At 35.7% G+C, this 12,226-nt stretch overlaps 1 protein-coding gene across 1 annotated transcript in view; it reads right to left on the reverse strand.

The window, feature by feature from the left end:
- Positions 1-12,226, reverse strand: part of TRDN (triadin) — a 217,612-nt gene that overhangs the window by 123,139 nt on the left and 82,247 nt on the right. The gene's annotated exons all lie outside the window — the stretch shown is intronic.

Raw genomic sequence — 12,226 nt, forward strand, 5'->3', positions numbered from 1 at the left:
ATTTGTTGTTACCTGTGAAATAAAATTAAGTAGTTAAATATAATATCAATTCATTCATATGTGCCAGCATATATCCACTGCACCAGAGTCCACATGCAATCAGGCAGTTAAATCTCAGCTCCAGCTCCACATCAGAAACCCAAAGCCATGCCTCATGCTTGGTGATAGAGAAGATAAATTAAGATCTTAATGTGCCTTGGAAACTGCAGCATCATACTTACCCTTCTCCTTTTACAAAGGTATGTATACTCATGGGGAACACAGGAGAAAAACAACATCTTGAAGACAGCACTGGGATTTGAGCACCATGGTCTTAATGTTACTGCATCTCATCAGATTGCAGGCAAATAATTTGCAAGCTTGTAGTTTAGTTCATCCTGTGATTTGTATAAAGTATCAGACGTGGAGCTGCACAAACTTGAGTCACATGCCTGAGCCACTGACAAAATGTCGACACATTGACAAAATCAATGCATTGAAGGTGCTGTGCAACAAATGGTAAAAATCTTGGGTTTTACACATATATCTCCTATCTTGGCAATAATCACAAGTGCATATTTACCAATCTCATCACAGAATCACTCTAGCCTTAGAATGAACAGTAAGCAAGCCTCAGGAATCCAGATGTCTAGCCATCATTTTCCAAACACTTTATGTCTTTAAAAAAATCATGCTGAAGTTGCAAATTGAGCTAATGAGATGCTGAATACCACTTGTTGCCAACCAGAAGAGTTATATCCACAACCTCTGACAATAAACTTCATTAATTGAACTCCTAGTCCAGAATGAAAAAAAAAAAGTATAAAAATTAATGAAGAACAGGTGTATAATCTTATTCTTTCTGCTAGTTTTAATTAAAGCCCTAAACTAAAGTTTAGTTCTTTTTTTTTTTCTTTTCTTTGCTTTTACCTAAACTAGACCACCTATCCCTGGATGGAAGAAGTGGTAAGTTTTGTAACATGGACTAATTGTTTTGTGTGAAAGATGATAAAGGGCAGTGGCTCAGAATGTTGAGTAGATCAGTAATTAAGAAGGCTAGTCAATAATTTGGACTGTAGTGTGGTATCTACTGTGTGGGGCAATGATCTAACACCTCTAGGTCAAAGTATGGGCTGACCCCATTATCTTCCTGTTCTTTGCTGTAGCAGCAGTTTTCTAATGATTGCACCAGTGTTAGTTAGTATAATGCCAGTGCAATACCACTTATTGCTAATGACTTGTCAAGTTCTATTTTATAGTTTTACAAGTTTTAAGCAAATCATTTATTTCATGCAAATTGACCACATGATCCAATGTGAGAGTGTTTTAAGCTCCAAAAGCTTAAGCTTCACAGATCAAAAACTTTCCCTTAGGCCAGAATGTTTGTTCTGAGCAGGTTCCCATCCACTCTGATAAAAAGCTTCTTTAATGTTTCCATGTGTTATTAAATGCCTCTCTATTCACTTTGATGGGAATGCAAAGGACAGCAGCTGAATAAATATTTTATCCATTCTTTTGATGAAATATGTTAAAGGGGATATCCTAAGTCAAATTCCTTTTCTCTTGCTTTTTCTCTCCTCTGTAAGTTATAAAGCACAAGTGGTTTTCTGCAGTACACAGAAATCATAAACAGAAAAGAGGAATTGGCCTCAGCAGATCAGACCATTAGGATTAATGGTGTCTGCTATCTTGACTCCAGCAGTGGCCAGTTGGACACATATCCATGATGTAAATGAGAGGAAGGCAGGATGTTTTTAATGATCCCAGTGGACAACCAGATTAGTTCATGAATCATGAGAAATCATTATCCAGATTACCACTATTATTATTGGACATACAGTTATCTTGCTGCTTTAAAAATGCAGCCACAGAAGAGCACTGAAATTTAGTGTCTGCATATTTATTTGCTTCTCATTTCAAATGTAGGCTTAATTTTTCTACTATGAGATAAGCTTAAAAGGTTCATTTGACTTGATTTTGTTGGGTTTTTTTATGAGATTTTGATTGCTCCAAAAGTAATTGCAAACATAAAAATATGCATACATTTCTATGCCTAAATGGTCCATGCAGTTGTGCTACAGCTAACTCCTTCATATAAGATATTGTAAACAGCTATCTGACAACAAATTACAGATGATGAAAAATGGAATAGTGAAATGTTTTGACTTCAAGCTCATGGGAATGTGCTCGCCAGGAGAAAAAGTGTCAAGTTAAGACATGAGTAGCTTCCTCTACTCCCTGAAAGGGAAGAAATATGCTGCAAAGATGAGTAAAAGGTTTAAGACACTAGATGGTAACATGAACACTTTATTGAAAATAAGATAGAATCCTCAAGCTCCATGAAACTTCTGTCATCGGTGTTTATTAAATCATTTGATATTTCATGAAGAAATTCATTCTGACTTGGTTATGAATATTTTAGATTTTATATTACATGATAAGGAATACAAGACAAACTTTAATTACCTTACTTTTCTCGATATAGGAAGTGTCTTTCTACATGTGTCAAAAATGTCATGTCCAAGCATTGAGGCTAAATTGATTTCTTATGATAACAACAAATCATGTGGGTTTTCTTTCTTCCCCGATGTGCCTGGTTCAATTTGTCTTCAGTGACCTTAATTGACATAGATAAAGTCTCTAAATTTATCTTTGTAAATCAATAGATCGTGGGATAAAAGAAAATACATCTAAAACTATTCTAAAATTCATTATTACTAAATATTATTATTATTACTATTATTATTATTATTATTATTATATAACTAAAGGCATTGTAGACAGCTGAGCATTTCAATTGGATATGGGGAGAAATAATGTCACCACAGAAAGCAATATGTGGAAACATAGTTCCTATGACTATACTCTTCCTCATATCCATATATTTGTTATCTCAACAGTTGGGAATCCTACAGTCCAGTAGCACCAACACTTTGTTACAGTGTCTCTCAAATAGCGCAGCAAAATGTCTTCAGTAAATCACATTCTGCCAAGATGTGACATCTTTCCCTAATGATAGTAGAAATAATTGAAATAAAGTAAGTGAGCTCTTTGCAGAGTCATTTGTTATGAAAAGTAAATTCAAAACAAATGTTTCATGAAGCTCGGAACAAGACATGGATCGGCAGAGTGAGGTAAGATTGCCAAATGTGCTTTTAGAGGACTGAAACTTTAATGGAGTCCCACCGTTCTATCCAGTCTTCCACTTTTGATGTGTAATTGCTTGAAGTTAAAGATGAGCCTCTCCCCTGTTATCAGCAGTTATTCTTCAGACGTTAGACTGTCACTATTCTGAGGAAGGGTTTCTCCGCTTAGTATGCGTGCATGAAAAACTATGAGCAAACTGTTTTTCATTGAGAAAGAATAGATAAGGATCAAGAGGTGAGATTGTGTAACTGTTTTGAAGAATGCAAACACTGATTTAGGGGAAGGAATGAATTGAAATACAGTTGCCCCAAATAGGCAATCTTTCTAAGGAACACATCATAACATGATGGTTTATGTCCACCAGTAAATTAATCAGTGCCTGCGAATCTTACTGAGCTCTGGAATTCACACATACATATCCTGCAACATTTTTTGAATAGCCTCTGACAATTTTGACCTGTCTCGAACCAAGTAGTAATGTCTCAAACAATTCATTGGCTCTGTTCAGGAGTTAGCAAGGACCAGAGACCACTCCCAGCAGACATCAGGGATGCAGCCAACCTATTTTGACTTTGAGGTAGTGTAATGGATGCAGATCACTCTATGACAGAAGGAATCACATTTAGAGAACAGTTGAGTTGAGCTTGACTTACTAATCTAGATGTAGCTCACAAGTCTTAAACGTGATAATAAAATTCTCAAATGGAAAAAAAAAAGTTTAAACAGGAACTCAATTTTTGACACTGGTAGATGGAATTAATGGATAATAAAATGAGGCTTTTAAGGAGGTCTGTCCTAGCAGCCAACATATATTTCAGTTTTTCCATTACACTCAGGATCTGGCTCTTCATTACATACAGGAAAACTCGCATTTTGCATGAGGCTGATATTACTTAAGGAAAAACACTGCTACAGTATGTGCAACAATTACCAGTAGCAATACTATCTTTGACATTTTCATATTCTGTTACACTGTCTATCACCCGGTTACTATCATGATGCATAAAAAAAGAAGAAAGGAGAGATTACATGGACAATGCCCAATCTGACTATATGTTCTACTTCAGTTTAAAATATATTAAAAATATCACAGATAATATTGGAGCTCTACGTAGTGTCTAACTTATGTGGAAGTGCCTAATTTATGTCTACCATACGTAACATATATTTTTTAATATGCAGAGTTTTGAGTTTATCCTTTCTTTTTTGATGATGCATTCTTAGGTAACTTTGTACACATTTATTCCTATTTAATATATACCATATATATGTGCATGCACAAATGTGTGTACATATGCATGCACGTATATACACAAATACATATAGATATTTATTTAGTGATGTTTCTGATCAGAAAATGCTTTTTGTAGCCCTACTTGATTTGGTAACAGAACAGGTGTGAGATTCCATTGGCACAGATTCCTGGTGGTTGTGTGAACACCAGTCAGTTGGTAGGTTTTCACTGAGCCACTAAACCCAATTAAAGTCACAGCTGGGAATTTGTTTGATTTTTCTGTTTGTTTGTTTGTTTGTTTGTTTTTCCCTGTGGGTTTGCATCTCACACAATGCAAGTATGCATAACTAGTGTACAAATTAGGCAGGCAAGAGAGGCATGGGTAGAGCTATGCGTGAGGTTTTTTATTCTGTTTTAACCTACAGCCAATGCTACTGGTCCTAACTGGAAATTTATGCAATGTACCTTAGCTGCACAACAGAGCTATGTAGTTTAATCCATTTACAACAATATATTTGTTGACAATTCTTTTCCAGAGATTTTTACCACATTGAGGCTCCAAAATACCTCTTTAGCTCAATCCATATCTTGTGAAAGATGTTCTAATTTTTGTGTTCAGAGGACTGAAGTCATTAAGGAGTTAAAAGCTAAGTTTTCACAGTTTTTTCATTACACATTAAGCAAGAAGTCACTCAGCCTTTCCTGACATTAGAAGAAAATTTAATTGAAAAAACTGAAAATTGAATTGTCTCCACTTCCTCCTATTATTTATCGTGTGCATTTAGCAGGTAAAAGTAATCTTACATGTTATGTTTAGAAATAATGAAAGACGGATCTCAAAGAACTAAGTCCTAGGACAGTGAAAATGATGGGTTATTGTGTGGAAATGATGGGTTATTATAGTTATTGCTACATGCTGGAGTGCAAAAGGACTGTAAAAGCAGATCATAAAATCAAAAGACATATTCAGCCTTCCACTCTCTCCCCAAATAACCTTTAATAAATTGGTATCATATAGAGTTATCCCTAGCATAATTAACATGAATATCGGGAGTTGGTATAGATGCGTACTTTTCACAATATGAAGTATTCACAGGAAAATAATTAAAACAGAGAAAAGAAAACAGTGCAATTAAATACTTGCTGCTAACAATTAAACAGAATGGAAGGGACTGATAAGCTGTTATGATGAAAGGCAATAGACACTGACTATGCCATGGGATCACTGCTCAGTAATTTATGAGCTATTTGTATTTGGTTTATCTGTACATAGTATCGTTTCAACTGTCATTAGTCCAACTACATCACAGAAACATTCAGTACTAAGGTCAGAAAAGCTATCTAGACATTACTTCAAGAATGATAAAACTTTATGTTGTCTTCAAGAAAGAGTGCATATGCTGGGTCTTGCTAAACAAAAACAGCCTAGCACTGAAAAAAACCAAATTACAAACACTGTAGTCTCTCACAATTAGAGGTATCTGTAGATAATGAATATGTTTAACATAGACGTCACTGGAAATCCAACTGAATACAAATAGCTGTGACCACAAGCCAAGAAGTTTTTCACTTCTCTGAATCTTTTTGCAAGAATGAGAAAAACGAGAATTTAATGATGACATTGCATGTTTTGTTTATACTTGACAAGCACCTAAGAGAGTGACTCTATAACCATTTTTCTGAAGTTAGAATTTCAATAATGTAGTTTGAAATTAGAGGGAGAAGAAATGTGAGATTTTATTTGATCAAATATCAGGAGTAGGGCCCAAAAGTGCAGAGGTGTTGGCTACTAACTCCCGTTTCTCACTCCCACTGAAATCAATGAGAACTAAGTATTAGGCAGGCATTAAGTATCTAATACCTTTGAAGGTTAAGCTCTGTGTAATTAAGAAACTCACTGAGCTTTCTCTTTCTTCTAAAAGTGCCATGGCTGTAATATTGCTGGGAATTACAAGATTATGACATAGCGATAGTAAAAAAAAAAATATTAAAATTCAAGGCTAAAATTTACACCCTTTAAAACATATGGTGATGCTAGGTTTGATGCAATACTTCTCAGCAGCTGTGGTTTTGACAGCAAGACAGAGCACATGACCTGAACTCTTTCAGGCTGAAACAATTCCAACTAAAGCTTCTGGTTTTGTGTAAAGGGTAGGAAGAATTAGGAGAACTACTGGAACAAAAACCCTGCAATACTGGAGATAATGATTACTTTAAGACAACCACATTTTGGTAACTTCTGATTCTTCCTTCTGACTGACTTAACCTAGCATGCCTTTCAATTCCACCTGTAAATGGATATACAAAAATTTTCTAAAAAAAAAAAATAATGTTGCAAGCATACAGCAAATAAAAATTCCAAAGGTTAACCTGTATGAAGGTGAAAGCTGTAAAGACTGAGGCTTTGTTTTGATGCTAAAATTATTTAGATTTCTTATTTGGCACATTTGGAGACAGGGAACGCCCTCCATATTTATTCAAGAAAATATTTCCTTCTACATTCCTTCCCTTTCCCCTTCTGTCACTCCCAAAATGCTATAGCAATGCTATTATTGCTATTCACACTTTTCAGAGTGACACTGCTGGTTTCTTGGCTGAGCCAGTAGCTGCTCCTGATAATATTATTATAGAAAGCTTGTCATTTCAAGCCTTCGAGTGAAATCCTTGCTTGCACATTTTTAGCATGCTTCTTGAATGTATGTGTGCTCTTTCTCAACCAGACATTTAAAAGTTAACTTTTAGACAGTCAAATCTAGATAAGTCACCCAAGGGATCCATTTATAGTCAATGGAGAGAAATTGGTACCTTTAAAAGAGTGATTCATCTTTTCTATCTTAGGCATCTTTTTTAGGATGAAATTGTCCTCTGGAGGCCTCCATTTCATACCATTGACTACAAAGACAGCTAAAGGTTAAAGTTTGGCAATTAACTTTTGGGTGTCTAAGTGAGGTGCAATGAATTGCAAACATCTCATTTTGCAGTTCTACATAAAGATGACACTATGTGCCACCAAAATATTCCAGGACTAAAATCAAGAGCTGTGCATGATTTTTCACACTGTAACTGCTGCCTAGTAACACAGTGCTCCCCAAATCCCCAGCAATTATATGAATGAATGTCACATAGAGAGAAAGGATTTTGTGTCAAGCTTAACTAAAAAAAAATAATAAAAGCATTGTTTAGGTTTAATGTGTGTGGGCATCAAATGCCTTTTGAATTCTATGTGCCATTTACTCTGTCAGATAGTACTAGTGTATTGAAGGACAAAGGGAAACAAGAGGAAAGAAAGTGAAGTACCAGAGGGAAGAACAGCGTTTCCTGATGAAGAAAAAGTACATTAGTCTTGACTCACTCTGGGTATATGTCAGTAAGTTGCATGTCTTTTTTGACAAAGCAGATACATGCAGAAAGAAAGTGGATGGCAAAAGAAAGAAGTGCTTGAATAGAGAATGGTGAAAGGAATGGACCTGCCCCAGCAACCTGCCACAGTGGCTGGGGGCTAGATGCAGAAGGAAGTGGCCATAAGCAAGGCAGGGAGATGGTTAGAATGGTTAGAATATGAAATAGTGGTAATAGAATATAATACTAGTGTGATACTTTTCTTAGTCTAGTCTCTCTGCCTTCACAGATTAGATTGTTTAATCTTCATTAAAACTGAGGATTTAGACTCATTAACACCAGCAAAGGTTTTGGCTTTCTTTTGTATCGTGTAAGTCTGACTCCTCAGAGTGGCTTGCAGTGACCTACCAAAGAAAGAGATCCGTTTCTCTCTGTAGAAGCAGAATACCACACATTCCCTGGGTAGCAACTTCTGAGAGAGTGAAAATCGTTTGAAATTTTTTTTGGCAAAGTTACAATAAAGTGTCATTAGAGTGTTGATAGACGCAGCTTTCTGTGCCAGCATCTGGCTCTGATCCACGGTGGGATGATATAAACAGGGAATAATGGATAGCTGTTTTGCCTCTGTGGGATGGTGTCAGATTTGTGTGCTGATAATGTCCCTATTAAGAGATCAATGTCATTTCAGAGTTTGACCAAGTAGACACAGCTTTTGGGGTGACAGGGGAGTCATAGACAAGAACCTTGTTAAAATGACATCAGTGGATGTCTTCTAATAGTTTTACATGACTGAATAGAAATGTAAAGAAGCAATGTTTAGACTCCAAATGACAGCTTAAAACTATTGCAAGAATTGCACATTAACAAATTAATTAGATTTTTTCTATAATTAAAACTTAATTTTCAGTTTCTCATACATATATTTAAAATTACTCTTCATTACTTCTTTCCTTTGAGGCTGAAAAGTATTCAGAATTTTCCCAGGAGATCACTAGAGGAATAAATGCTTCTGTCATTCAATCATCTCCATTTATGTCATTAGCAGGAACAACTGTGTTGACAAGGGCTTCATCATATGAACACCTTTTTTATAAATTCATGGACAATTAACTATCAACTCTGATAAGGAATTCAGATGAATCTCTGCAAATTTTGGGCTACAGTACTGCCCTCAGAGGGAGAAGACATGTTCATTCTTAGGTACCCTTCCTGTTTAAAAAGTAAAACTTGAAAAGTTTCACAGCTCTCAAACTCTTCCTTTACCATTTCACTAAAAAAAATATATATATATGGTTTGCTTGTTTTCTACTGTAGGGAAGAGGGCTACTGGGTAGGACACATCAGAAAGCATCTCTCCATAGAAAAAAATTATATACTCATTTCTCAAACGAGAAAACATATCACTCGTTCCACAGTTTTTCTTGCTGAATTTTTCCAAACATGAAACAAGTAACATGTTACTTTCTTATTTATTATGACTGATTTTTTTATTGCACTGTGTCAAATATGTCCCCAGAGAAACTACACTGGCATCAAAGTTGTCCCCATGTAAATGTAAAGTAACAAGGTGAAAAGTTACACCCTGTCATTGATATATCCACAACAGATCCTAGTCTTTAATCAAGTAGGAGTGACACTTAAAAATAGTTCAAGAGCCTAAAGTGTTTTGCTATCTGAACAGCAGAGGGCAAGTATTTAAATCCATGGCTACAGCCCACCCACAGCAAATACAGGCATTTTTACTTTCAAAATTAGGCACTTAATGCTCTCAGGTTTTTTCCAGCAATATATTCCATGATACTGTAATACTGATGTACGTTTACACCAGTATCTCCATAACTCTTTCTGGATATCATACTGACAATGCCTTGGAGCTCTCTTACCACATTGTGTAATAACAATAATCCCTGCTGTTTGACTGAATACTTCTCGGCAATGGAAGCGAAGGGACAAGCCTAGGAAGAACATTGTAGACATGACGGACATTCTGTTTGCCACTTCTCGCCGGGAGCAAGCAGATTGTAGGGTTTCCTATGGATTCTTGCCACAATTTACCTGAATTTCTTAACTATGTTTGTAATTTTTTAATTTTTTTAATTTTTCATAAGCATATGTACAAAGGGTGAGGTGATTTTTTAATGAGAAGGTAGGATGACTGATTTACCCTATAGGATACACTCTTGTCATGTCAACATGCCAGAAATCCTGATGAATTTCTCCAAGGTAAATATTTTTTCAACAGTATAAGATTAGCAAAATCTTCTATATCACTTTGGTTTTTAGATCCTGGCATGGAAATACACAATAAACATATGAGGGTAAATTGATGAAAGGAAATAGTATGGCCACATTCCTTTGCAGTCTAGCTGTTATTAGAAACAGTCCTGTATTGGTATAAGGTACATAAGGTAACTGGGTGCAAAGATTTTAGACAGGCTAAATTGACAATAATATCACATCTGTGTTCCCACTGTCTTTGTTGTCAAGTAACTGTAAATCATCCAATAGTGAGTCCAGTGTACTCTGAAATGTAAGTTCTTTAGCCCAAAATAGAACGCAGTAAAATAAACTTTGAAGTGACTAAAATGAAAACAAAATCTGACCATAAATATACAGTATGGCTGCGGGAAACAAGGATACCACGTTATGACCAAATACCCAAGAGATGCTTATCACTCTTAGTTCAGCAGTACGCAGCATGCACAACCACATGCTGAGGTGGGCATGCAAAAAGACAAACACGCAAGAATCCACTTTAGGTAGCTGCAAAATAAAAAAGGTATTTCTTTGGAATAACTTCTTGATCTGCCATAGTGGTTCTGGAAATGTAAATGTAAAGCAAGCTGGCAAATATTGTAGGGAAAGCAGGGGAAGAGTGGTAAAACAGGAGTATGGCTCAGGGGGAATAAAACAGAGCAGATCCAATTAACTTAGGAAAGCATGTGTGACATGCTAAAAGATTGACCAGCTAGTGTCCCTGAAATCTGTCCACATGGGTGAGGATTTCAAACTTTCTAAGGGCAAAACAAAAGTTATGAAAATCAAGTTAAAGGATTTTACTAAAATAGAAACTTTTCTCCTATCAATAATATATAAAAATATGAATACGAATACTAGAAATATTACTCAGAACAGAATTCAGGAATATCAAATAAATTACCAAATAAATGGAATAGACTATATCCATGAAACTAGACAAAAGAAAGTCAGTGGCCTTCTGTATCAGAAAGGCTATCTGGGACCTCAGAAATACCAGTGCCAGTAGAAGAATAGAGGTGCCAGTCAGAACCAATGTATCTCAACATTTCTTAAAAAACAAACTTACTGATATAATTATTGCAATTTACAGGAGGACCTGCATTAAAATAGTCAGTATCAGCAACAAATGCTGGCCAGAGAAACAAGAAAACTAGCTAATGCTTCATGAAGCAGCTTACCAAGAATTAACCTCTTACATAAATTTTATTCATTTTTTTTAAAGATAAGACTGCAGTAACATGAGAAAACTTTGAGTAAATGAATGACATTTCAGCCTTATTTGTTAAAATCGACACAAGAGCATTAACCGACCTCCAATAGATTGTTCAGGAGACTGTCAAACATTGTGAAAAGTGTATGTAATTAATGAAACCCAAGGATAAACCTAAAATAATCTAATGTTGCCAGTAATGAACATGAATTTTTCAATAATACGAATATTCCAAAAATACTATCAAAGAATAAATACTGAACGGTATTGTTATTGCGGACATCACAAATCCATATACTGTTCCTAAAGAATCTAATGAGTGGGACACTGCTCTTACAAAGTCAAGAAGACAAAAATTCGTATTTGGTGTAAACAATCCTACAAAAAGCCAATATAACTATGTGAAGGAATTTTCTATGAGAAAAATGTGCTTTTTCTCTTTCACAAATAGCAATATTGGGATTGACAGAAATGATTCCTGGTTTGAAAGTATTGTGGTGTCAGGGCAACTGTAATTAAATTCCTTAGCTGAATTGCACTCAGATCTCTTTGTTTAGAAAATGTAATTTACGATAAAATATACAGACTGATAAAAGGATAAAATATAGCAGACTTTAAAGCTAATTGGATATTAGGGGTATTAAAGGGACTTAGCGTGCTGGTGTTTCCCCCACATTTATCTATTCAAGAAAATGAATTACAGTAATATTTCAGTTCACAAAGGCCAGTGTGAAATGAGCACGTTTCCTGAGAAAGGCAGTAACAAACACCAACTGAGCAGTGTTTGGTGGCATTCTCTTCAATGATTTCTGTAAAGAGCACAGAGCTGGGTGTACCTGGTCTTTACCTTGCTCCTCAGAGACACAGTCTGGATATTTCAGCATTGCCTTTCACAGCTTGTGGGTTGACTACAGCTTGTTTTGAAGGCAATGTTTTATTTTACCTCCTACAAAATGTATAAGGCTCCATCAAAACAACCATTCACAGCATTCAACTTCAGATGTTGACAAATGACTTAGCAGGTCAAAAAGCAATCGCTCTAAAGGCGGAGCTACAGG

This window comes from Numenius arquata, chromosome 7 (assembly GCF_964106895.1).
Source record: "Numenius arquata chromosome 7, bNumArq3.hap1.1, whole genome shotgun sequence".
Lineage (NCBI taxonomy): Eukaryota > Metazoa > Chordata > Aves > Charadriiformes > Scolopacidae > Numenius > Numenius arquata.